Below are 27,616 nucleotides of genomic sequence, written 5' to 3' on the forward strand. Positions count from 1 at the left end.
TTTGATAGGAGCACAAACCATCATACTTCACACTCCACACAGTATAGTGACGTTGTTGAACAACACAAACATCAAGACCATAACTGACGCAAGAAGAGCAAAATGGGAAGCAACTTTGTTGAACAAGGATTTGAGAGTGGAAATAATCAGAGACACATCCCTTAACCCTGCAACAATGATGCTAGAACCACATGAGGGAACACCACGTGAGTGTGAAAAACAAGTAGAAGAGGAAAGCCATGGTCCTGTTAATCCAATCCCTCTTGAAAATCCAGATAAGGAGTTATGGGTTGATGGATCCAGTTATTACGTTGATGGAAAACGACATACTGGATGGGCTGTAGTGGAAGCTGATGGAACTGTTGTGAAGAAAGGAGCTCTTCCAGGGCAATTTTCAGCACAAGTAGCTGAGCTCACGGCACTTACGGAAGCTTTTGAACTATCAGAAGGAGATCGAGTCAACATCTACACAGATAGTCGTTATGCTTTTGGCGTGGTCCATGACTATCTTGCCCTGTGGAAAAGGCGTGGACTTATCACTAGCAGTGGGAGTGAAATACAACATGCTTCCATAATTCGTCGCTTGATTGCAGCATGTCACTTACCAAGAGAAGCAGCCGTGATCAAAGTAAAATCACATCAATCTGACACGTCCAAAGAAAGTCAAGGAAACGCGGCAGCAGATGCAGCAGCTAGAGAAGCAGCTTTACTACCTCTTACTCCTGTTACCATGGTACAGGGAAACAGCAAAGATAATCCTGAGCGCCATCTTCTGTCATATCAAACAGAGACAGATGAAGAGAAAGAACAATGGTTAAAAGCAGGAGCGAAAGAGGATGATCAAGGTATCTGGAGAATTCCAACCGGACAAGTGGTGATGCCGATTGGAACAAGAAGAGAATTAATGCAGCTGTATCATGGAAAGGTGCATGCTGGAGCAAAAGCAATGAAAGCTCAAATCAGCGAGACGTGGTGGTGGCCACGAATGATGAGAGACATTGATGACTACTGTAGGAGATGCTTAATTTGCATGAAAGCAAATGTTGGAAAATCTGTAAAGGTGCGAATGTCACATGCACCCAGACCAACAGGTCCATGGACACACCTCCAAATCGATTTCACAGGACCTTTATCACCCAGTGGAGGGTACCAATACATTCTAGTAATCATGGACAGATTTACTAGGTGGGTGGAAGCATTCCCTACGAGAACTTGCACTGCTGAAGCGGCAGCACGAGTAATGGTGGAAGAAGTTTTTCCTCGCTGGGGTCTTCCATATGAAATTGATTCTGACAATGGAACTCACTTCACTGGAAAACTGATGAAGGAAGCAATGAAATTGATGGGGATCAAACAGAAGTTTCACATTCCGTACAGGCCGGAAAGCTCAGGCATGGTAGAACGAATGAACAGATCGTTGAAAACCGCTCTTACCATAGCCATTCTGCAAACTGGCCAGGGTTGGCATAAGTTATTACCTGCTATTCTGTGGAACTTGAGAGCAACTCCAAACAGAGTAACAGGACTAACTCCTTTTGAACTGATGACTGGAAGAGCAATGGTCCTACCTCCTGATGCTCCGCCACCTGCGGGAACAGGAGGAGATTCTACTTTGTTCCAAGAGAAGTTACGACGCTATCTAACAATGCTGGACAAAGCTACCAAAGACAATAATAAGAAAGTGTGAGAAGCTCAACAGCAATGGGATGAAAAACATACCACTACTGATATTCCACACATTCCTGAGTTAGGCAGTTTTGTTATGGTCAAACGCATTGCTAGGAAAGGTTTAGAACCTAGATGGGAGGGACCATATGAGATACTTTTAACAACTAATACAAGTGTCTGCCTTAAAGGAAAGGGTGTAGGAACAGACAGATGGTATCATTGGTCACAAGTTAAACCTTGCTTAGTGAATGAACAAAATGATAATGATGGCTTATGGCCTGATATTGAACACTGTTCATCCATTAGCTTTAAAGATTGGGAATAAAGAAGTGATGTTTAATTATTTCTCTGCTTCCATTTCAGGAATCAAGTCCATTGACATTGATTAGAGATGGTTGTAAGTTATTCTCAATACGAGACATATTGATAGAACCAAGAATGGGAAATTCTGTGTAAAAAAAAGAAGAGATTTTACACATTCTACACTACATACAAAACACAACCTCACAAACAATGAACACACGCTTACTGATTTTCAACCCCGAGGGATAGAATCCTTTAACATCAACGTTTATTTTAGTTTGTTGTTTTGGCCAGGAACTTGAGGAGTTAAGTAATTAACGAGTCAAGGCACTGGCAGAAGACTTATTAGTTTTTCTTTTCTTAGATGATTGGGGTTCTTTGTTATTTTGTTCTTTTTTTGTTTTGTTTTTCTTCTTTTCTGTTTCTATTCTTCTGTCCTTTATATCTATTTCTTGGTCTGCTTTTCCTCCTCACTATCACTTCTATAGGGTCGCAACCTGGGAATGATGGTGGAACTGACGGCCGTAGTTCCAGTGGAGGGACTGAAGACTCAAATTTCATCATTTACTGTTGTTTTTAGTATTATTATTACTTTTTATTAATATTCATAATTAGTAGTATTATGTATCTTTTATACTTTTTATATACATTTATAATTGTTTGTACTCAATGTATTTTGTGGGAGAGACTTTTGGAGACTTTGGACTTGAGTGTGCTGCTGGACTGAAATGTATATGCAGTTTTTCATCAAGCATAGCATAAGGGGAATACATTTCAACGTTAATGGAAACCATATGTTCTTCTGCTGAATGTATGTGTTCCTATGGTGATGTAGTTTTTTTCCTTGGTCAGTGGTATGAAAGACCAAGCCTTTTGTCCGAAAATCAGGAAGAGATGGAAATGTAGAGAAGATGACTGAGAAGCTGAATTAGACCTTCGCTTAGTCCATTGTCTCTTCCTCCTATGTTTTATATAATTAAATAAATAAGAGATCTCTTGGCAAAATCACTGGTGTCTGTTTCCATGAAATTAAACAACAGGGGAAAGCAATATTTTTAAATCAACACAGACGCACAGGCATGAAGCTTGAATTCTCTTCTTTTAAATGAAGTAATTTCTATAAAAAACAAATATTCTCATCTTGTGAAATCTGTATTAAAAGAGAGCGATTCCAGTCGAGCTCATTAGAGCTCATTCAAATGTAATGTGACCACGCCCCGGAGAGCGCATGCTATTCAAACGCAAATTCTGAGAACCATTTCAGACCTGTGAAATGCCCACATCAGCTGTAAACACAGCGCGCCGCGAGTGAGGCATGATATAGCCTACCTAATAATCCTGGAGAAAAGTTTCCTCAGAACAGTGCTGATATGAGGAGCAATAGATCCCGCTGAGGAGTGAGGTAGGCTAAGTTATCTTTTCTCTAGTGTTAATGTGGAATAATGTTATGGAATAACGTTAGTGTAGGCCTATGTAAACCGCAAAAAGATGAATCGCGTTTCTATAATATGAATCGCGTTTCTGTGAGATGAATGAAGGGTACATATTTGTAAAGACTGTTTAGCCTAAATATGAATCGCGTGTCTGTGTGTCAAAGAATAAACCGCTTTAATCAACTAAAATGCTTTGCTATACTGAGATGAGTAAAAATCGACTGAAATATATTGAAATAAAATGTCTTTGTATAAGCAACGTATTAAATTGCAAATTAACATTTATATGCCCTAATATTTCATAAAAACAACGTTACAGTCAGGCGAAATATGAAAGACAACATTTTGTTGACTAGATTTGGTTTTTACTGTAGAATATACTGCCACATCAAATAAGCTTTTGTTTAGTAATTTCTGCTCATGTTATATATATATATATAAAATACTATTTTTGTCAAAAATAAAGTCATAAATTAAGATGTTAGATGTTCCAATGTTGGCTATATTCAAACTAATGAATACATATGATAAAATGTAGGCCTATAATAATTTTTTTACAAAGAAAGAGTACACTTGAAATATTGTTGAAATTGTAATTATTGTTGTAATTGTAACCTTTTTAATAAAATAGCAAAACATATTTACAAGATAGATGTAAGCAAAATCTTAAATGGTCAATATAAGTCTTCTTCTAAATATATCTTTTGTCCTTGCATTCATTCTTGTGGGGCTCAGTCAGTGTCACACCTGAATGAATGGCTCAATATGCAGAGTGGGTGGGGCATTGTATTCTCAGGTGTAAACTACTCCCCCTTTACGCCCCCCTCGCATATTGGCTTTCCAAGCAAAACCTGTTTACACAATTTAAATCAATGTATTGTTTTATTTGAACGATTAGGCAGGATGATTTTCACATCATTTTGAAGCCAGAACTCGAAGCGACAACAGTCATTAGTCTGTTAGTCATTAGTCAAAAGTCTTGTGGACACATATTTAGTATGAGTTTTGTGGTCTTATTTCAGCAACTTTCATTTTTATTTTTTTCACTAACCACGCATAAACATTATTCTCTTAAAAATTCAAACATATACATGCATCTTGAGCACATATTATGGTAGCCCTGTTTGTGCTATATAGAGTGAATTTACACCTTTGCCATTAACATGTTTATAAATAACTGAAACAAACACAAATGTCAGAGCATGTCAGAACACTTCCAGGGCCCAGAAAACCCCTCAGACCCCAGAAGGTTAAATTGAAATGTTGAGGAGGGCCGGTGGGTTTAGCTTATTTATTGAAACATTATTTATTACTTATTGAAACATAACAGTATCAATAAATAAGCTAAAGTAAACCTAAAAAAGTATTGTATTTACTTGGAAATGTGGTACCCAACAGTATGCAGACTTATGAGTCTTTAACCCTCTGGGGTCTGAGGGGTTTTCTGGGCCCTGGAGGTGTTCTGACATGCTCTGACATTTGTGCTTATTTCTGTTACTTGTGACATTTTCATGGCTAAAGTCTGATTACACTGTATTCAGCACAAACTCTGCTACAATAATATATCAGCAGCATGTATGTAAAAGTTTGTAGTTTTGAGATAATGACATTTATGCGTGGTTTGTGAAAATACAAAAAAAAATTGTCACTGAAATAAACTCATGAAACCCCTACTGATTATTTATTCACAAGACTTTTGAAAATTGTATCACGTAGCCTAGAATGTTTGCTCCAAAACTATGTGAAAATCATCCTGACTGCTCATTCAGAGAAGACAATATATTCATTTAAAATTTCTAAGACGTGTTTTGTGTGAGAAAGCTTTATGCGGGAGGGGCGGATCACCTCATTAATATGTAAGCTTTTCACACCTGAGAAAGACAAAGACACTCCCTAATGGCCCTATTTTAGGAGCTATCAGGCCCTGTCATTCTGAGCAACCTTGCACAAAGAATGAGGAGATTTAAAAAAGAATGGCTTTTTGACTGTTTGGATTTATATACAACACAACATAATCCAAATATACACAACAAATGACAAAAAAGCACACTATTCAAAACAATGATCCAAAGACAGAGACCTTTGTGCCATTCCTAAAAACATTGTACATACCTTTCATTTCCAAGGTGTTTGATTTTGAGTTTGATCAGAGACTCATGTGAATGTTGGTCAGTCAGCAGGACTCAGTGGCATCTGGTCCCTGAAATAAAAAAAAAAGTGAACATACTGATATCAAGAGAAACTATAGGGAATATAGTTCTAAAATTTATTGGGAATAAATTTTAGATTTTTCTGGTTAAAATTGCTTTTTAAAATTCACAGAATACACACACACACAAACACACACACAAATGTTTCCAACAATATATAATATAATGAACACCAGGTTTGTTGTGCCTTGTAAGCATAGGCTATGCACAGTGCTGCATAAAATAATAATAACAATAACCTATAGTAGCATATAAATCTTCCAAAAGATTTCAGTAACAACTACGCTAGAGAAAAATATATTGATTATCATATGTTACTTCAAATGTTTCCATTCGTTATGATGATATGAAATGAGATAATAGTAAAAACATGAAGCCTTTGTTTGGTGCGTTTGCTTTTCAAACGTAATCGTTTCAAACGCGATCACGATACATTCAAAACCAGAGCTCGCTCCAAAATATGAAACATTATGGCTACCATATTATACATATCTACGTTTGAGCAGATATCCACAAACACAGTAACAGTAAACACGGGTCCAAATATTATAATATTCACCATATATCTAGCAACAGTTCAACTGCAATGTGAAGTTTATGCAACAATAACATGAACTAATAATTAAGAATTTCTTACCTTACATCTTTCTTGTCTTCAAATCGCGTTCTTCTTCTTCTGAGGTAAATCCAATGTAAGCTCACGGCACGTCTTTCAAACTCGACGAAAAGCAGAGACTTGTGAAGTTTGTTGGTGCTTTGTTTTTGAGGTAACGTGCGCGTTCGCGTTCCATGTGGAGATTTGCATGTGAATCTCTTTTGCGCTCGTGGGCGTTTTCAAATTAGAAATAATTAGCAAGCGCGTGAGAAGCTGGACATCTTGTTGGTTTTATACAAATTACTTAAACAGAGAATATTTGTTTTCAGTTTGAATCCGATCATTTAAAAGTACACACTTAAATGTTTATAAAGGTATATGGCTCATAAATGTGTGACAAGTATTCGCTGAGTTTTGTTTCAGTTTATAGACGTGCTCAAGAAAAAAAGTTCACCGCGACAGAGAGGCAGAAAGCACACCCTGTTTATTTTCTTTATTTTACAAAAGCACAATGTTTTGATTCGATTGTAAGTGGACACATACAAAAGTAGAAATATCACAGATTCTTTTTTTCATATTTCTTTTTTCTTTATGACCATAAATGACGGAGAAATTTAAGTTTATTGTGCTACTATGTGAAGAAAATCCAGCAAAATGCGCCGGCGCGTTTGTCGACCCCAGAGGGTTAATAAATAACTTATTTACAGCTATGTACAAAAATATGAATTATACAAGATCATAGCTATTGGTAAGAATTATTTTACTTATAATTATTATAGGCTTAAATGAAAATATTCTGACAGTGAAACTTGATAAACACAGGTAAAACCATGCATGGCTACTCACTCCCACTGTATAACAAAATGCCTAAACACAGGTAAAAACTAAACACAAAATGAATTGTATATTCCTCTACCCACCTAATTAATCTACTGCAATATAAATTACTATATGATAGTATTAGTAAATTACTACAGTACATTCATGGTAAATGTTTGTAAAAGTGGTGATTAGGGGATTTAAAGTCTTTTAACTTCGTTCATGGCACAATGTTTCTGCTGTTTACCTTATCAGTCGTGTTTGGAATGTTGAGGCTGTTTCATCTGATTTAAAACTAGTTAAATCATTGAGTGATTTGTGGTTTGTAACAGAGGTGTGTCGAATTCAACCACTTCTCACTGGATGTCGCAATGCTGTTTAATAATAGTGTCCAGGGGCCTCATTTATAAAACTGTGCATAGGATCCTTACTAAAAGTGTACGTGCGCCCGAAAGCCAAAAATGGCGTACGCAAACAAAAATAGAGACTTATAAAACCGTGCGCACGCACACCTGCACGCAATTTTCCTTTTATAAATCACAGTCTACCTGATAATTTGCTCACGTCAAAGAAATCGACATCCCGCCCTTTACCCACCCTCTTTCAACCATATATAGCCCATGCAAATCACCTCATGAATGGCCTTGCATATTAATATAAACGAGCCAGAGGTTCTTTATGCGTAAAAATAGCAGCAATGGAAAATTAGGGAAAAAAAAGAAATTTCACAGACAACGAAATAGAGGTTCTTGTGACAGAGGTGGAGAAAAGGAAAATTATTTGGTAGCCATAGCATTGGCGTCACTAACAAAGAAAAAGTGTGGAATGGCAGCATGTGACTGCAGCTGTGCATGCAGTTGGATCGGCTAACCAGACAGTTCCCGAAATAAAAAAGAAGTGGTCCGACTTAAAGGTGGGGGCAAAAAAAAGGCTCGCCAGTCACCGACAGAGTGTGTCTGGGACTGGTGGGGGTCCTGGGACGCCTGATCTGTCCCCCTTGGAGACTCGGCTGGCTTCTATCATTGAAGAAACCAGTGTGTGCGGCATTCTGCCTGACACGGAGGGAGACACAGACATGGTGGAAACAGGTAAATTATTTTATTGCTTTAACACAATTAAATAAAATATAGCACAATAGGAAATTGTGGTATTGTTTTTCCAGAGGATATGGGAGCACAGGGTGGTGAGGAGACTCCCAGCGCTGAGTCTGCAGCAACTGTGGAGTGTCCGGAGGTTCCCAGCAGGAGCGCGTCCAGACCCCAAGGCACGGTTGGAAGTGGCCGGGTGTTAACTGAGGCTGTCCTTCAGACACAGAGGGACACTATAGATGCAATTACAGTTATAGCAGATGAGCTAAAACAAATAAGGGTTGTGTTGGGCGACATTGCGTCTACATTAAAAGATCTTGTTAAAAAATTAACCTTTGTGTTGTTCCTTCAAAAATGCACTACAATAAACGAGTCATGTGTTGAACCAGGCCATCGCGCCACAACGTTTGTAACGTTATGTTGGCCTCACAAACAACTTGCACATTTATGGAATGCACATGTTTTCTATTCACATAAATTAACTCGTTATCATGTGGAGCCCTTATAGCAATATGAGTGAATCAATTGCAGTCAATTGCGCCGATTACATTTGGAAATCCGGACATTGCTGCAAATTGCCTTTTTATATTGGCCTGTTCCCAAATAGTGTAAGGAAACTTTATGTATCGATTTCTCATTGTAATAATCCCTTTCAAAACAGCAGGCATTAAGGAGCTCAGGGATAGCTTTAAATCTAAATTAGTTGAAACAAGTTTCCAGATCAAGCTTTGTGCAGAAAAAAAATAGCATCATATTTGTTAACTTGCCTATCGGCTAACTCCCACTGGTAACTCCCGGTTGCCAAAAATCCTAAAACTGACAGGACTTGGGATGGTCCCGGGATGGCGTGGTTTTGTGTAGTTTGCCTTTGTAATGTTGGCCCCAATTCAGCACACAGATCCAAAAGCATGGCTCTAAGGAATCTAAATCGGCTTATTAGCCAGTCATCATCGTGGGCTAGGAAATCTTCATGGTCTCTAAACACTCTTTCTCTCCTAAGTCTGCCATTGCCATAGTCCTCCAGCAATGCCAGCGTATCCATCATGCCGTACATACAGAGGTGTCACCGTAGTCAGCGATCACATTCAATCCTTTACATCTTGTCATACCAATCAGACAATGAGTGGTAAACCCATACGCCCACCCTTAGATTATTATTAAATGAAAGTAAAATAAATTAAATTGATGCACTTTCATTTGATAATTTATTACAATTTATTTATATAAATTGGTAGTGTGGACATGCATGTTTTTATGATTAGGATGCATAATTTCATTCATCTACCGTCAGTCCCTCAGCTCACCATTGGATGTCACACATGGGTCAGAGTTTGCATGCAGATACGCAAATCCCGTCAAGTTTGTTGTTATAAATCACTACTTATGCGTTGGAAGTGGCGTACACCTGTTTCAGTGCCTTTTTTGTGCGTACGCAACGGTAATAAATGAGGCCCCAGAACCGGGAATAAACACAACTCCTTTAAGCTTGCGTTCCATTATCCACTGGGCAGTGCTGTGCAGTTCAAAGTAAACTAAACTGCGAGTTGAACTGAAACTAAACTGAAAACAGCGCTATTTGTTCTTTTATTTGTTGTTACTGACCGAGAAACAGCTTCAGATGATTCAGTGACAGAGCGGTCCGAACGAATCTGAATAATTTCAGACCATTATATTATGCAAGCGCATTTGGCCAATTCATGGAAGAAAATAATTGAACCATAATAACTGCTGAAATATTCGGTCTGAAAATGTTTCTCAGGTTAGTCGGAGCGTTCATGGTACGCACACGCCACTATGGCCACTCGCATATCTAGTATATGCGTATATCGCATATGTAGCCACACCACCAGGAAAAGGGAGGTTGGGGTGCCTTTGGGCCAGATGGAGATGATAGGCGGGCCGTCAATTGAATAGCCCGGATTTATAGTATCCCAGTGGTTTACATTATTTACAGTTTAACCCTTTAGGCGCCAGAGGTTTTTTCCTAAAACGTTCGATTTTGACATCTTAATTTCAAAAGGCTATATCTTAAAAGTGATAAAAGATAGAGACTTTCTGTAAATTAGAGAAATATTAAGGATGACCCAAAGTTTATGTAGGGATTACATTTTCCCATCTAATTTGCATATTATGACGTCATATGGTGGCGGCCATCTTGGATTATAGAATTTTTATGGTTTTTGTTGATGTTTATTTGGTTGTTTGTTTGTTTTTTTAGCTGACAAAGACGCACACATCACAAGGACATGAACACAAAAAAAAAAACACATATTGTACACTACTAAATGGTCAGGGAAATAGATAGTAAATCAACAGTGTAATAAATGGCAGACAAAAACAATTGTTGCAGGGCTTTTGCTGTAGAGATAATGACTCCCTATTCATCCAGGTGACATTTCTTGTAGTGTTTCATGGTGTGGTCTTGCGATAGACTATGCATAATAGCCCCTCTGCCCCGTGTCACATCGCCTCTTGTCCTGCTACGAGCAGCAGCGCGCGCGGGCGCGGCCAGATCTGCCTCGCGCGCGCGCCGAATGTGCACAGCTCGGACTACTGTCATTGTCATTGCGACTCCCCACCCTGCCTCCACGTTGCCCCCTAACTGCCCTATGAATACTTCGACCTCGTCTAACATACCCAGTGGCATTAGACAAAGTCTCCACCACAATACAGTACTGTCGCCGCGATTGCGGAGAGGCACGCGGTCACGGCTAGCGCGGTAAAAATCTCCCGCGGCCGCCTCGTTCCCCACAACACTAACACGCCTGCTAACTTCGCGATGAACACTCCAACCCCGGGAAACATTGTTCCCACCACTGACATTGGGCAAAGGACCATCTAACATTATATTGGGCAAAGGATTCACCGTTTGTGCTTGGTGTAGGGCTATACTTTCACTTTCAGAATCACCGTCATTTTCTGAAGGCAGATAACGTTATTCCCCTTCAGAATCAGGGTCCGCGAATAGAAGACACAACACTTCATTGCGGGTAAGCTTTATTGATGCCATTAGATAATAATAATAATAATAATCTAATGCAAATACTCGCTGATGTTGACAATATTGCTCTGATAAAATGGCTCACTCGCACACTAGCTCCGCTTTTGTTCGCACTGATTCAATGCGCTCTAGCTCGAAGATTTTGTATAGAAGCATGACTTTTTTTTGAGTCGGGGATGAAGTATGACATGTCTGCCAACTAGTGGAGGGGAGGTTGAACGAAATTTGACACCCTATTTGACAAAATCGGCCGTTTTATTCAGTGCCGCATCTTGTCGAGTAAACTCGACCGTGGCGCCCAGAGGGTTAACATGTTTTTACATCTGAAAACATAATACCTTTATCTCCAAAATCATTTTTCCTTGCATTACGCAATGGAATTGGGTCGCTCAGTGTCGATTCATTTTCCACTAATTATTTTTGTGAATTGGAATTTGTGCAAAGGATTGTGAGTTATTGGAGGACATGAAGGATACACTTGATGTGAATGCAGGCTTCAAATTGAGAAGCGCCTAAAATATGCAGTTCTATGGACCCCCAGGACCAGGACGGAAAGCTTTGTGATCATTAAAAGCACAAAATATTGAAAACATTTTAACATCCCTCTCTTCCTCATTGTTATCCTCTGTGATAGGCTTGTTGGATGTGGTCTCTCTGATCAGTGCTGTGAAAGTTTGTCTTCAGCTCTACAATCATCAAATACCTATTTGAGAGAGCTGGACCTGAGTAACAATGACATCCAAGATTCAGGAGTGAAGCTGCTCTCAGTTGGACTGATAAGTTCACACTGTCAACTGAACATACTAAAGTTTAACCTTCACATTCACTATTAGACATGCACAACCTATGAGCAGTCAATGTATTATTTGCTGATAACTGGGAATATTCTTATTATTATATGTCAATAATGGAGTTATTTTACTGTATTTTAACTGCTCAGGTGTATTTGCATGCTCACTACTTAAATATTATCTAATTTTTCATGTGGCTTCAAGCATTTCTGCAACGTGTGACCTATATAGTTAAATGTGTGGCCTATCATGTTGTAGCAAATCTATTCGGTGTGGAAAACAGTATCCCTTATAAATCAGATATAAACTGTTATGAACGCTTGGTTATGAATGCTTAATTACGATGGATACAAAGGTTCAAATACAATAGGATTGATGGCTTATTGATAGTATAAGACATTTAACAAGGAAGGTATGTAAATATTTAATGACATATGTCAATTAATTCTGACACTTTAATTACCAAATACTTTATTTTGTTCAGACTGGCAGGTTGTCGATTGATTGCTCAGTGCTGTGAAAGTTTGTCTTCAGCTCTACAATCATCAAACTCCCCTCTGAGAGAGTTGGACCTGAGTAACAATGACCTGCAGGATTCTGGAGTGAAGCTGCTCTCTACTGGACTGAAGAGTTCATACTGTCGACTGAACATACTGAGGTGTGACTTTCACTTCTTCACTATATACTCAAATATGTGTATGAATAGGTGTTTTGTAGTGATTGAGTTTTGAGTTGTAGTAAATCAGCAGCATCTGAAAACTGACAAATGGACTATTTGTAAGAAAATAAAAGATTGTTTTAAATATCCCTTCTGCATCAATTTAAAAAGAGTTACACATAGGTTCATAGTGGGCAAAAATGTCCATGTCCAAAAACTGTCTAAAAATATTATAGATTTATATTTTCTTCCACTTTAACTGACGTCATTTTATTTAACCAGCATCGGTTTTAATCATAATTACCAAACATTCATTAATTTTCAGGATTATAACCCTTTAAATGCTGGTTTGTTTACAAAATGCCACAGATGTTTTTTTAAGGAAAAAAAAGAAAAATAGTAATTCTTTTCAGTTTACTAAATGCTAAGCAGATTTTTTTTCTTTGATTATTATAGTCTTGGATGTGTCAATGATTAACAACAATATTCATTTGTATGCATTCATATTTTTTGTGCAGTGTAAGATAAAGTAAAAAAAAACTACCACACAGGTCTCATTGTCATTAATATTTTTTTTCCACTTTCACTGACTTAAGATTTTTTACCAGCATCAGTTCTAATCATAATTTCCAAACATTCATTAATTTTCAGAGTTTTAACATGTTAAACACCGGTTTCTTTACATAATGCCAGTTTTGTTTTTAGAAAAATTATAATAATAATTTCCCATATAATAAATGCTAATCATAATTTATTTTCTTTAAATATTACAGCCTTGAATATGTTTAACAACAATGTTAATTTTAATGCATTCATATTTTTTATGCAGTATCAGATAAAAAAAAAAAAAAACTACCACTCAGGTCCATAAAGGACCAAAATATCCATGTCAAAAAATTGTTTTTATTACTCCTATTACCTCCAAAGTTTTTATGTTTTGATAAAATATTACCTTATATAGGTGCCGACAACCTGCAAAAGAAAAATAAACTAAATATTCCTCTCATTATTCACAAAAATATAACATTATGTATAGAAGTTAAAAAAATACTGATTTATAAAAGAACTATGCAGTAAGAATAAAAATAAACTAAATATTCTTCTCCTCATCATTCACAAAACTACAAGAAATACTGAATAATAAAAGCATTATGCAGTAAGAATAAATGTGTGTGTAACTGATGCATAATTACACATACTGTGTCCAAGTTGTTGACACCTCCTTTGCAGCGGTTGTAGTCTGTGATGATCACTGGCTTCTTTTTTTCAGTGTCGCTCACAGCCGGCTTGCGGTGCTTGGTGCTAAGGAGCGGCACATTTTTCCCACGTTTGGGTATATAAGACACCAAGCAAAGAGGGAGGACAGGAGTGATTTATGTCTTGTTTGCATAAGCTATGGGGGAAGCTCTGTCTTTTTCTTGTGAATCGTACCAACTAGGGCCAGCTTGTCGTGCGTGTAATGTGCAGATCGTGTCATCTTGTCATCTAACCTTAGGGTGGAGCTTAGGAGGTTGAATTTACGGTGGGACATGGTGGCCTGGAAAATGGAATGTCCATTTTCCACATCCCACAGGCTTCTTGTCGATTAATTTCGGGACCTGTACACGCTGGCCAGAATCAGCAGACTGATGTATGCCTGAATGTCAGTGGAATCTAAATCAATCCAATCTGTCACACAACGCCTCCCCTCTAAATTGGTGTTCTCCAGAAGAAGCTGAATGATGTATTCGATGATGAAGAGGTCGATGCAAGACGACATAGTTGTGATGCAGGCAGTGGAATGGTGTGTGGGACCCGGGATCATACCCTTGGTAGGATTGTAGCTCAGTGTGAGTGGAAGACAAGAGAATCAACCCATTTTTTTAATTCTACTGAGGATCTGCTGTCTCTTCTGTGTCCTCACAGTGCTGTCATCAGAGGAACAAGAGCTATCAGAGGGGTAAGACTCCAGCGCGAACTAGACTTCATCCTCTGAAGTCAACTCTTCATCAGTTTCACATGTACCCCGGTGCTCACTGAGTGGGCACAATTAGCTCCAGAGCTTTCCTTGCTATGAAACGTATCTTCATCTTACAAACTATGAAATGACAAGGCCCTTCAAGTATCACATATTTAAAGGTTTGGCTCTGAGAGCACCTGTGTCAACTAAAACTTGCCAGACAGAACGATCACCATTTTCTTGTGGTGAAAATAAAAACAAGGTGTTGAGGGTCTTCTGAACTTCTACATCAAAATCAAGCTCACCTTTCATCTTTGTACAAAAACAGTAATACATAAAAAATCTTAAAAACTCAGTAACTTCTTGACTTTATTTATAGCTTTCACATGGCAGGGTCTGACTCAATTACATTGGGGGGAATTTGTGATTTCCAGTACAATAGATGTTCTTTCTTTCAAACTGTTCACACACACACAAACACATAAAATGTTCAATACACACATAGAAACCACACTCTGCAGTATAGTAATACTGACTGAATTTATTTTAATCAGTCTTTATTTTTATTATATAATTAGCATCAAACAAACAATATAGTTCTTATTAGGGATTAAAGATTTTTAAACGAAAATTTTGAAAGATAGGTGGCAATATGCACTGTGTGTGTAAATCAACATTTAACAAAAGAAGGCAAGGCAAGGCAAGTTTATTTATATAGCACATTTCATACACAATGGCAATTCAAAGTGCTTTACATAGAAGAAATTAAAATAATAAAAAGAAATAAGAATAATTAAAACAGTTTAGAAAAATATGGGAAGGCAAGATGGCGCCGAGGCAGGGTGCCGTAGCAAGAGCTCTCCTGTGCGCTGTCTGTTTTATGTTTGTTTTCGTCTTTGATGCACTTGCCACTTTAAGTTATGGTCGCGAGACACTTCTGAGAATCCGTGAGGAAATTTGTGGACTGTCATCTGTCAATATTGGACTGAGGTGTGCTGATTTCGTTGCGTGCCCCACTCGAGGCGAGCGAGGCCGGGAGTCAGGCTACGGAGGTCGGGAGCAGAGCGAGGAGACGGGGCGGAGATATCGCCACACGTGCCGTACACCTGTGCCCCTAAGTGGGGACGCTACAGGCTATCAGCGGCGGAAGCGCAGACACCGAGGGAAGCAAGGGGGGCTGCTTGTGAGGCTACGCAGCCGCCAGTCGAGGATCCCGCTGCCGTCCATCTACCTGGCGAATGTTCAGTCATTGCCGAACAAGACGGACGACCTGCTGAGCCGCATCAAGACCCAGCATGAGGCCCGGGATTGCTCCTTGTTTTGCCTGACAGAGACGTGGCTACACAGCGGTGTGCCGGAGTCTTTTTTCCAGCCACCAGGTTTCTCTGTCCACCGCTCCGATAGGGTGAAAGAGCGCACCGGAAAATCGAAGGGTGGAGGTGTGTGTTTTTTAATTAACGAACTCTGGTGCACGGATTGTGTCATCGTGAACAAAACTTGCAACGCAAACTTGGAATGTTTAATTGTGAAATGCCGGCCTTTTTATCTCCCACGGGAGTTCTCCGTGATGTTCCTGTGTGGAGTTTACATACATCCGCGAGCGGACACTTCTGTTGCCTTGAGTGAATTAAGTGACATTGTAAACAAATTTGAGAACTCCCATGTTAATGCTGTGGTCATAGTGACTGGGGATTTTAATAAATGTAATTTTAAAACTGCCTCTCCCAACTACTATCAGCATGTTAAACATCCAACTAGAGGAGCACACATCCTGGATCACTGCTACAGTAACGTTAAATCTGCTTACTAATCTAGCCTTAGACCAGCTTTTGGAAAATCAGATCACTCCTCTGTGTTACTTCTTCCTACATATATACAGAGGAGTAAACAATCAAAACCTTCATCATGCATCATTCAGTGCTGGACGAAGGAAAGTGAAGTGAAACTACAAGGATGTTTTGATGCTACTGATTGGTCTGTGTTCCATTCAGAAAACTTGGATGAGTATTGTGATGCAGTGACTGGGTATATTGACTATTGTAACGATTGCTGTGTTCCAAAAAAGGTAATAAAACGGCACGCTAGTCAGAACCCGTGGTATAATGCGGAAGTAAATAGGAAAATACAACAGCGGGCCATGGCTTTTAAATCTGGTAACGCTGCTGCGTATAAGCTGTCCAGATATTCTCTGGAGCGGTCCATTAAAGCCGCTAAACGAGCCTATGGAGCTAAGTTAGAGGGATATTTCATGGAGGGGGATCCACGACGTATGTGGCAAGGGTTAAATTCTATCACCGCTTGGAAACCTAAAGGAAGATCCATTATCACTAATGTTGACCCATTTTTGCCGAACTAATTAAATGAGTTTTATTGTCGTTTTGAAATTGAAAATGCTGAACCTGTTGTTCTCGCAGCTTGTAATGAGCAGAGCTTTACCATCACTCAGGAGGATGTCCAGAGGGTCTTGTCCAGGACGAAGGTTAGGAAGGCCCCTGGACCGGACTGTATTCCTCCCCGCGTTCTTAAACTGTGCTCTGAGCAGCTTGCTCCTGTTCTGACAGATCTTTTCAACATGTCACTTAGGAAGTGCCGTGTTCCAGTCAGCTTTAAAACATCAATCATAATTCCAGTGCCCAAGAAGACACCTGTGACGTGTCTGAATGATTATCGCCCAGTGGCCCTGACATCTGTTTTGATGAAAAGTTTTGAGCGGTTGGTGTTGGACTTTATTAGAGATCAAATCCCTGTGTCTGTAGATCCACTTCAATTTGCATACAGGAAAAACAGAAGTGTTGAGGACGCCATCTCCCTTGCTTTGAACTCTGTTTACAAGCATCTTGATGTACATAAATCATATGCTAGAATGCTATTTTTAGACTACAGTTCAGCTTTTAATTCAATGGTCCCCACAAAGCTCATCCACAAACTGAAATGTCTTGGACTTGATGATGCCATTTGTAAATGGATTTTTAACTTTTTGACTTGTCGACCACAAAGGGTCAAAATGAATGGTTGCATTTCTGATGAGCTGTATATCAGCACTGGTTCACCGCAGGGGTGTATTTTGAGTCCCCTCTTGTTCACATTGTATACTCATGACCTTGTAGCATCTCATGATAATAATGTGATAATCAAATATGCCGATGACACAACTATCATTGGGCTGATTAGTTCAAATGATGAATCTCCTTATCGAGAGGAGGTGGAGAATGTTGTTCAATGGAGTAGAGAAAATAACTTGCTTTTGAACACTTCAAAAACGTGTGAACTTGTTATTGATTTTTGTCACAACAGGAATCAGTTGCCTATTACTATCCATGATTCTGATGTGCAGATTGTTGAGAAATGTAAATTTTTGGGTGTGACTCTTTCTCACAATTTGAATTGGAGCTCAAATACGACTAACATTGCTAAGAATGCGAGACAGCGCCTCTTCTTTTTACGTAGGCTTCGAGAGTTTATTCAAAATACTAAGATTCTTTTGAACTTTTATTTTTGTGTAATTGAGAGTGTCCTAACCAGTAGTATTAATGTGTGGTTTGGTAATCTCACTCTGAAAGAGAAGAGGGCTTTGAACAAAGTGGTTCGCTCAGCCAGCAGGACCATTGGCTGCACTTTGCCGTGCCTGGAGGCCACATATAAAGCTAGACTATTGAAAAGAGCTCTACAACTTGCTAATGATGCCTCAGGCCATCCTGCAAGGGCCTTTTTTGAAATGCTTCCCTCAGGGAGAAGGTATCGCTCTGTCAAATGTTCCACTGATCGCCATTTAAATAGTTTCTTTCCCCAAGCTGTGATCACTTTAAACAAAGCACTTTAAACTAGGCTTTTTAATTTTTTGTATAGACTTTTAATGTACAGCATTTTACTTTTAAGACTTTATGTGGCATTTGCTTGTTTGTTTTTTTATGTTGTGTCATCTTATGTGTCGACTTTGCACTTTGAGCTCCTTGTACATTTTTTTCCAATGTGGTTTCACACTGCAAATGGCTAATAAAGTGAATCTTGAATCTTGAAATAAAAAATAATAAAATACAGTACAGTACAAACAGTCGGACGAACATTGGCACGGTGCTCATTCAGTAAATGCATAGTTAAACAGATGTGTTTTGAGTCTGGATTTGAATGTGACTACAGTAGGAGCACATCTGATCTCCTCTGGAAGCTGGTTCCAGCTGCGGCTGGCATAATAGCTAAAAGCGGACTCGCAAAGTTTAGAGTGAACCCTTGGTATTTCTAGCTGATATGATCCTAGTGATCTGAGTGATCTGTTGGGTTTATATTCAGTGAGCATATCTGAAATGTATTGAGGTCCTAGGCCATTGAATGATTTATATAGCAGTAATAATACTTTAAAATCAATCCTAAATTTAACTGGGAGCCAGTGTAAAGACCTGAGGACTGGTGTGATATGTTCATATTTTCTAGTTCTGCTCAGAATCCTGGCGGCAGTGTTCTGTATGAGCTGCAACTGTCTTATGGTCTTTTTGGGAAGGCCAGTGAGGAGTCCATTACAATAATCCACCCTGCTGGTGATGAAAGCATGCACAACTTTCTCTAAGTCTTGTCTGGAAACAAAGCATCTAATTCTTGCAATATTTTTCAGATGATAGTATGCTGATTTAGTTATTGCTTTGACATGACTACTGAAACTAAGGTCTAACTCTAGTGTCACACCAAGATTCCTGACTTGATTTTTAGTTGTTTGACCCCTAGAGTGAAGGTATGCATTCACCTTGAGAACTTCATCTTTGTTTCCAAATACAATGACTTCAGTTTTGTCTTTGTTTAACTGAAGAAAGTTTTGACACATCCAACTGTTGACTTTCCAGCCTGTCAAGAAGTATGTTATTGTAGTGGGACGTATTGTGGCGCTGTAATTAGACTAATGTGCTTGGGGTAGTGCAGGTCCAATTACGAGCAGGGTGGGACAGTATAAAAGAACATGTAGTCACCTCCTGCGTGTGCTAGGCGTTTGAGCGTCGCGTCATTGCCCGTGGGACCGCCCCTTGTTTCTGCAGCGCTTCCGCTTTGAGGTAGGTGCGTTTGAGCTAGGTCGTAAAAACAGATGTGGGATTTTGTGTAAACGCTTGTTTTGTTTATAGCTGCGTGGATGGCCCGCGGCTGTTGGCGGCTCCGGCTCTCACGTTACATGCCTCTTGCAGTCCCGTGTCTCATATGCTTTGAGGTAACCTTATGTGTGTGCGTTGGCTGCTTAGTTAGTACCCAGGTATGTGATTTGTCGTAATGACTGTGTGATTCATAGCTGCGTGGATGGCCCGCGGTTTGAGTTTTGAGTGGCTGCTGCTTTCCCTTTGCATTCCCGTGCTTCGGGGATGTTGTGTCCTGTTCCTGTGTATGCGTGGATGGGCGATGGGTTTATGAATTAAAGGTACGTGAAACGTCCAATTTGTATAGCGCTCATTTTTTTATATATTGTAAGTATATGTTTATGTTTGTATTTTAAAGGAGAATATATGTTCTGAGACGCTTGGTGGGCAACGCTGATTTGACGCTGCTGCTTTCATATCTCAAGATTATCTCGATAACAAACTTTCTTCCAACACACGTGTGTGTGTGCAGCCGACGCGTCTTGTGTGACGCCTGCTCGTTCTCCAGTACGAGTCACCGTGATCGCTGAGTCTCTTCCCCATTATACTCTCAAACTGTTTTGTATGTGTTTTGTTTTTGGTATTTATTTGTTTTTCATTTTTTTCCAGTATATTATTTATCATTGTTTTGTGCTACTGACTGTTCTGATTGGTTAACTTTTGAGTGTGTTGCAGTGTTGTACTGTATCTATTCGATTTGTGATTTACTTCAAATGTGCTGGTAGAAGGTCAGTGAGGGTAATACCCAGCGTTGGCACTAAAACCTTGATTTTTCTCTTTTTGTTTGTTTGTTTGTAGTATTGTTTTTTCTGATTGACCAATTGAAATGTTGAGTATTTGTGTATGTTTGGAGTGAGTGTTATTGTATAGTGAGACCTGTAGTAATATTTCTGCTCTCGTTACAGGAGCCGAGGCTTCAGGGCAGGCCACTAGTAGGTCCTTACACGGTGGTGGAGGGCTCGTCACAGAGTGCTGTGGGGCTATTTCTTGACTTTATTGCAGTGTGTGTGCTGATGCTTGTACACAGGGTGCTGAGAGTGATATAGAAGCCTAATGCTTACTGAGTTTATGCATCTGCCGTTAAGCCTCGGCCTCCTTTTATCTCGTGGTCTCTTTTTGCATTGTGAATGACCCAGCTCTTGAATCTTTTAAATGATTGTGTATTTAAATAAAGCTTTTGTATTTTTGGTATTCACGTCTCTAGCCCTTCTTGACGAATAACGTTCTTGTGTGTCTTGGGTAACATCTTAGATCCATAATATTAATATTTCCCTGGTAAACAGGGTGGCGTAGTCATGTTTAAGCCAGAGGTAGTGTGTATTTAGCCGCTCCCTATGTGTCGAAGAGAGCGCCCCGCTACATTATGATCGACAGTGTCAAATGCAGCACTGAGGTCGAGTAGTACCAGCACCGATAATTTGCCTGAATCAGTATTTAAGCGAATATCGTTTATTATCTTTATGAGCGCTGTCTCTGTGCTGTGGTGCGGTCGGAAACCAGATTGAAAATTGTCAAAGTATCCATTCGAGCATAAGAATTTGTTCAGCTGATTGAAGACAACTTTTTCAATGATCTTGCCTATGAAAGGAAGATTTGAGATCGGCCTATAGTTGCTTAATATGGTCTTATCCAGATTGTTCTTTTTCAGGAGGGGCTTGACAACTGCAGTTTTCAGGGAGTTTGGAAAACTCCCAGAGAGAAGTGAGGCATTTACCACTTCTAGAAGATCTGCTTCTAAACTGTTTAACACACTTTTGAAAAATGATGTGGGAAGTGCATCAAGAGCGCAGGTTGATGTTTTAAGGTGCTGTACGGTTTCTTCCAAAATTTTGCCATCAATTTCTTTGAAGTCAGACATAGTAACTACTTTCTCAGGTGGTCTGATCTGTCTGACCTCAGAGCAACTCAAGGATGTGCTGATCACCTTTCTGATATTATTGATTTTCTCAGAAAAGAAAGAAGCAAACTCATTGCACTTGTTCTCTGAGAGCATTTCACTGGGAATCTGGCTTGGGGGGTTTGTCAGTCTCTCTACAGTAGCAAAAAGAGTGCGTGTGTTGTTTAAATTACTGTTTATAATATTTGAGAAGAAAGTTTTTCTAGCTTTGCCTAGTTCCATATTGAAAGCATGAAGGCTGTCTTTGTAGATGTTATAATGGACTACAAGTTTTGTCTTCCGCCACATGCGCTCTGCTTTTCTGCATTGTCTTTTCATAATTTGCACTGGTGTTGAGTTTTTCCAAGGTGCTTTTTGTCTGCCACTCTTCTTCCTGACTTTAACAGGAGCAATATCATCAATTACACTTTTAACTTTTGAGTTAAAAGAATCAAGGAGAAAATCAACAGAGTCTGCAGATATGCTTGGTGTTAAGGATATAGCCTTCATAAATAGTACACTAGTGTTCTCATTTAAGCATCTCTTCTTGACAGACACAGATCTAGCTTCAGTGGCAGGAGAGATCAATATATCAAAGAAAATACAGAAATGATCAGACAGCGCTACATCCTTAATAACAATCGATGAAATGTTTAGACCCTTACTGATAAGTAAATCTAGATTGTGTCCACGATTGTGTGTGGGTCCATGTACATGCTGAGTCAGATCAAAAGTTTTTAAAACACTTTTGATTTCTTTTGCCATATTGTTGTGTAAGCAAGAGCGTCCGAACAGTTGCTGAGCAGGGCGGCAGTGGCTCAGTGGTTCATGTAGGTTGTCTACAAACCGAAAGGTTGGTGGTTCAATCCCCGGTTCCACCTGGCCAAGTGTCGAGGTGTCCATGACCCCAGCTGCTCCCGACGAGCTGGATGGCGCCTTGCATGGCTGACACCACCGTCGGTGTGTGAATGGGTGAATGTGAGGCTATGTAAAGTGCTTTAGTGGCCATAGGTCTGTGAAAGCGCTATATAAATGCAGTACATTTACCATTTAAATGTGGCTTAATGCATATTGGAATGTCCTCTTATTATGTCGAAATAACAAGTTATTATGTCAAAATGAGATATTTATGTCGAAATAACGAGATATTTATGTCGAAATAACGAGATATTTATGTCGGAATAACGACTTATGTCGAAATAACGAGATATTATGTCAAAATAACGAGATATTTATGTCGAAATAACGACTTATTTCGAAATAACGAGATATTATGTCGACATAACGTCTAATATCTTGAAATAACGACTTATGTCGGAATAGCGAGATATTTAAGTCGAAATAATGACTTAATATCTCGAAATAACGAGACAAGTTTTCTTTTTTTTTTCACCAAATGGCTCAGCAAATGTTTCAGCAAAACAACAGACATTTATCCTGGAAGAGCTGAACAAGAAAAATGATGGTACCTCACCAAAACATTCACTCTTTTATCAATGATCCTCAAAGTAAAATACCAATGCAATACACTGCAAAGTGTAAATATCAGTTTAAAGTTGAGAGTATTAAAATAACACAATTCCCCACACTATATACTGTGTAAATGGTTTAGTCTCTCTATTACAATAAGCAGTTCAAATGTCATTATTCCTTCACAGAAATTTCTAATCTTACTCTGTGTCAAGTGGAGGAGTTGAGAAAGGAAAATAGAGGTGAAACTGTCCTTTAATGATGTTAAAGGAGAAGTTCACTTTTAAAATGAAAATTCTGTCATCATATACTCACCCTCATGTTGTTTCAAACCTGTATGAATTTCTTTCTTCTGCTGAACAGAAAGGAAGATAATTAGAAGATTATCAGTAACCAGACAGTTTTTGGGTCCCAATGATTTCCATAGTATTTTTTTTCCTACTATGGAAGTCATTGGGACCCAAAAACTGTCTGGTTACTGATAATCTTCTAATTATCTTCCTTTCTGTTCAGCAGAAGAAAGAAATTCATACAGGTTTGAAACAACATGAGGGTGAGTATATGATGACAGAATTTTCATTTTAAAAGTGAACTTCTCCTTTAAATTCAGTGAATACATTCTCAGTGTAATAGAGTAATATGTCACAATATTGCTTATGTTTTTCAACAACAGACAGAGAGATTGCTTTTTCAGCTGGACTGATGCAATCTGGCAGTGGATATATTGGTCCTTTTACCACTGAAATCACACTAACCTACAGGAACGTCTTCACAAACATAGGAAACGCCTACAACCCAATTACAGGTAATTATCAATTAAATGGAGTCATAAAGCACAGTTTATAGTAATGAAAACATCTCGGATACATACTTAACCTCGGTTCCCTGAGATAATGGGTATGAGTGATGCATTGCTAGATGTGGGAAAACTCCTTTTCTCCAAATTTTGAAGCCTTTAATTCAAAAACGCTGTACCACTGCCATAACAGAGTGGTGATTTGAGCGCGCCCATTGGCTGCTCAGTGGGAACTGCACAAACCTATGGTGAAGCAGCGTGTCTGCGTGAGCCAATCTCCGGCGCATCCCTCCGAGGGAGCACAGAACAATCGAACTGATTTGTCTGGTTAAAATTGCGATTTAAAATTCACAACATATTTTTATAAAAGAACACCAGGTTTGTGATGCCTTATAGGCATTAACTTGTTGGGATGCATTAAATAATAATAACAATAATAATAATTTTTACTTTACAGAACTTTGGGCACGTAGCCATGCTTTGGCTTAAGGCCGACCTTGGTTGGAGTCGTTAGGCCCAAACTGGAGGCAGGAAGTGCCGACGGAGAACGCTTGTAGGGTCGCCCACTCGCTTGACCGATGCTAATGCTAGCAGTAATGCCATCTTGAGCAAAAGTGGCCAGAGCTCGGCCAACTGTAGTGGCTCAAACAGAGGGCCTTTTAGGGCCCTAAGGACTGTGGATAGGTCCCAAGGAGGTATGGTATGAGGACGAGGCAGGTTGAGTTTCCTTACCCCTTTCAGGAAGGGGACGACCAGGTCGCTTCTACCCAAGAACTGGCCAGTCACAGGAGCGTGGTGTGCTGCTATGACCGCCACATAGACTGAGTGTGGAGGGGGTGCGACCTGTGTCCTTTAGCTCTTGTAGGAAGGAGAGTACCAGAGGTACTTCACATGAAAAAGGGTCCTGGTTCCGGATTGAAAACCAGTTAGAGAATACAGACCACTTAAGTACGTAGAGGTGTCTAGTGGATGGAGCTCTAGCCGCTGAGATAGTACTGAGGCCTCTCATTGGGAGGTCCCTAAGTTTCTGTTGCGGGGACTCCAGATTGTCCAGCTCGACTGGGAAAGAAGGTCTTTCCTCAGGGGAATTGCCCACGGGGCTGCCGCAAGCAGCTGAATCAACTTGGAAAACCAAGGCTGGTTCCACCAGAGAGGGGCCACCAGAAGAACAGCAGGCCTGTCTTCCCTGATTTGTCTGATGACCGAGGGAGCAGTGCAACCGGGGGAAAGGCATAAAAGTGGAGGCTGGGCCATTTGTGGGCCAGCGCATCCGTGTTCTTTGTAAAGAATATTTGGCAGTGAGCGCTGAGGGGGGAAAAGGTCCCTGTTCTGAACAAAGAGGCGAGCCACTGAATCGTCTGAGCATGCTTGTGGGTTAGCCATGCCCTCATTTGGGCTGAGTCTAGAACCGCTCCCAGGAAAGAGATTATCTGGCTGGGAGACAGTGAGCTCTGGGCTGAATTTAGTCTGAGTCCTACGCTTTTCAGATGGCTGAGAAGCACAGATCTGTGAGAAATTACTTCTTCCTCTGACTGGGCCAAGATGAGCCAGTCATCAAGGTAGTTCAGGATGCTCAATCCCTTCTGTCTCGGGGGAGGGGGGGTGCTGCATCTGTGCACTTGGAAAAAGTGCGTGGGGCTCATATCCGATCGCTCAGTCCTCTGCGAGTGCATATAGGAGAGAGACACTCTCGCAGTGAGAGAAGCTCATTTCGGTGAGTGCGGCTTCTGCGTGGGATAACCCCAGACAGGCAACGTACTCCCTGTGCTCATCAGTGGGGTGCAGAGGGGCTCTGCACGTGCCGCAATCACGGCGTCACATTTGCCACAATGTCGCAGGAAATTTGCAAAATTTGCTCTTTTAATATTCTTGATGGTGAATCAACTGCAGCGGACTGAGTCATCTGGCCGGAGTGCACGCTGATCAAGGTTGCTGGTTGCGGTTCTCCTTGATTGCAGGAGAGCACTCGTTCCGCTGTTTAGCTTTTTCAACGGCGAGAAGGCTTCTTCGAGAGATCAACGAAACGTATTCGTCACTGAAGGAGAATAAATCTGATTCCTATGGCGAAATGACCTACTTTTATAGGCAGACGCCCCGCCCCTTTCGGCGGGCTCTGCGCTCTCTCGGCAGGATGTGCCACAATAGGTTCGTGCTGTTCCCACTGAGCAGACAATGGATGCGCTCATATCACCGCTCTGTTATGGCTGTGCAGTGGCACTGCGTTTTGGAATTAAAGGCTTCAAAATTCGGAGAAAAGGAGTTTTTCCCCATAGCATCTAGCGATGCAATATGAGTAAACATTTCGAAAGGGAACCCTTCTGCTCCACTCAGACCTCTCTGCAGTTCTTAGATGTGTATAAGAGAATTAAATGATCTGCTGTCTCTCAAAACTATTACAAGGTGTGCTTGGTAATTAAGTGATCATACATGAAACAGATGATTCTGTATCTCTTGTTATTTGATTTAGGTATTTTCACAGCACCACTGAAAGGAGCATACATGTTCACAATCTCTTTATATGGTCATGGTGGAATTGGATCAACTGTAGCCATTTTTAAGAATGGAGAGCGTGTGGTTGTTGCATTTGATAATCAGGCTCAGGATCGGTTAAACTCCTCGAATGGAGTTGTGTTGATCCTGGAGGTTGGAGATGTTGTCTATGTCAGACTTTGGCCTAATGCGAGGATAGCAGATTCCCAGAATAACCACAACACTTTCAGTGGTTTCCTACTGTTTCCCTTAAGAGAACAGGAGCTTTGCAGAATGCGATTCCAATAATACTGAACATTCAGTGTATGATTTAAGATGGAAATCATGAAGTATCATTGACATATGAATCTGTATTAATGAGGACTAATGTGTGATTAAAATTTGCAATAGATTATTGTATAAAAGTCTGAGCTGTCAATAAATGTAACTTTGTATAAAGAGTTTCAGCACTGAGACAGACAGGACCCATGAATATCACACGTGACTCAAAAGTGTAGCTTGTTACTTGATCCTTGATCTGTATCTCTTCATCCTACATAAATAAATAAGAGAATAAAGAGACATTGTGGCATTTTCTTTTCCTCATATTTTTGTGAATATATCCCCAACAATGCTTGCTTTGAAGCACTCATGATATTATATTTATCACTCAAATTTTCCCGCCTTCTAAGTAAAAGAGCCAGTTGCTGATTGGTCATTGCGTCACTGCAGCTGCCCTTAGAAGCTCTGTTTAGAAGACTCGCGCTTATGACTGCATATGCGCGTTGGCTCATCTAGCCTGAAAAGTACGCTTTTTTACCATTATTTAACCCTCTGGGGTCTGGGGTGTTTTTGGGGTCCTTGAGATGTTCTGACATGCCCTGACATTTGTGCTTTTTTCAGTTGCTTATAAACGTATTAATGGCAAAGGTGTAAATTCACTCTATATAGCACAAACAGGACTTCCATAATATGTGAGCCTCATGTATGTACATGTTTTCATTTTTGAGAGAATAATGTTTATGCATGGTTATCGAAAAAACTAAAAATTAAAGTTTCTGAAATAAGGCCACAAAACACATACTAAATATGTGGCAATAAGACTTTTGACTAATGGATGTCATCGCCTAGTGTTTTTTCTTCAAAATGATATGAAAATCATCCTGCCTAATCATCCACAAAAAAACGATACATTGATTTTAGTTTTGTGAAACACTTTTAGTTTGGAAAGCCAATATGCGGATGGGGCGTAAACGCTCCAACAGCATCATGCATATTTAGTAGTTCACACCTGGTGAGACTACGTCCCTGCATACTTAATGAGCCATTCATTCAGGTGTGTCACCTATAGCTAACTTAAATATACAAGCTTCATAAAAATGATCATTC

The 27,616-nt window shown here is 39.8% G+C and overlaps 1 long non-coding RNA gene across 2 annotated transcripts; it reads left to right on the forward strand.

The window, feature by feature from the left end:
• Positions 1-19,515: 19,515 nt before the first annotated feature.
• Positions 19,516-20,902, forward strand: LOC307157431. 2 transcript variants are annotated; one of them, XR_013820960.1, is made up of 3 exons: positions 19,516-19,897; positions 19,975-20,178; positions 20,522-20,902. It is a non-coding gene; the product is annotated as an uncharacterized lncRNA (long non-coding RNA). The 2 variants fall into 2 exon arrangements; XR_013820961.1 differs by lacking the exon at positions 20,522-20,902 and having other exon boundaries at positions 19,516-19,693; positions 19,772-19,897; positions 19,975-20,240.
• Positions 20,903-27,616: the final 6,714 nt, after the last annotated feature.

The sequence above is a fragment of the Squalius cephalus genome, assembly GCF_949319135.1.
Source record: "Squalius cephalus genome assembly, chromosome: 4".
NCBI lineage: Eukaryota > Metazoa > Chordata > Actinopteri > Cypriniformes > Leuciscidae > Squalius > Squalius cephalus.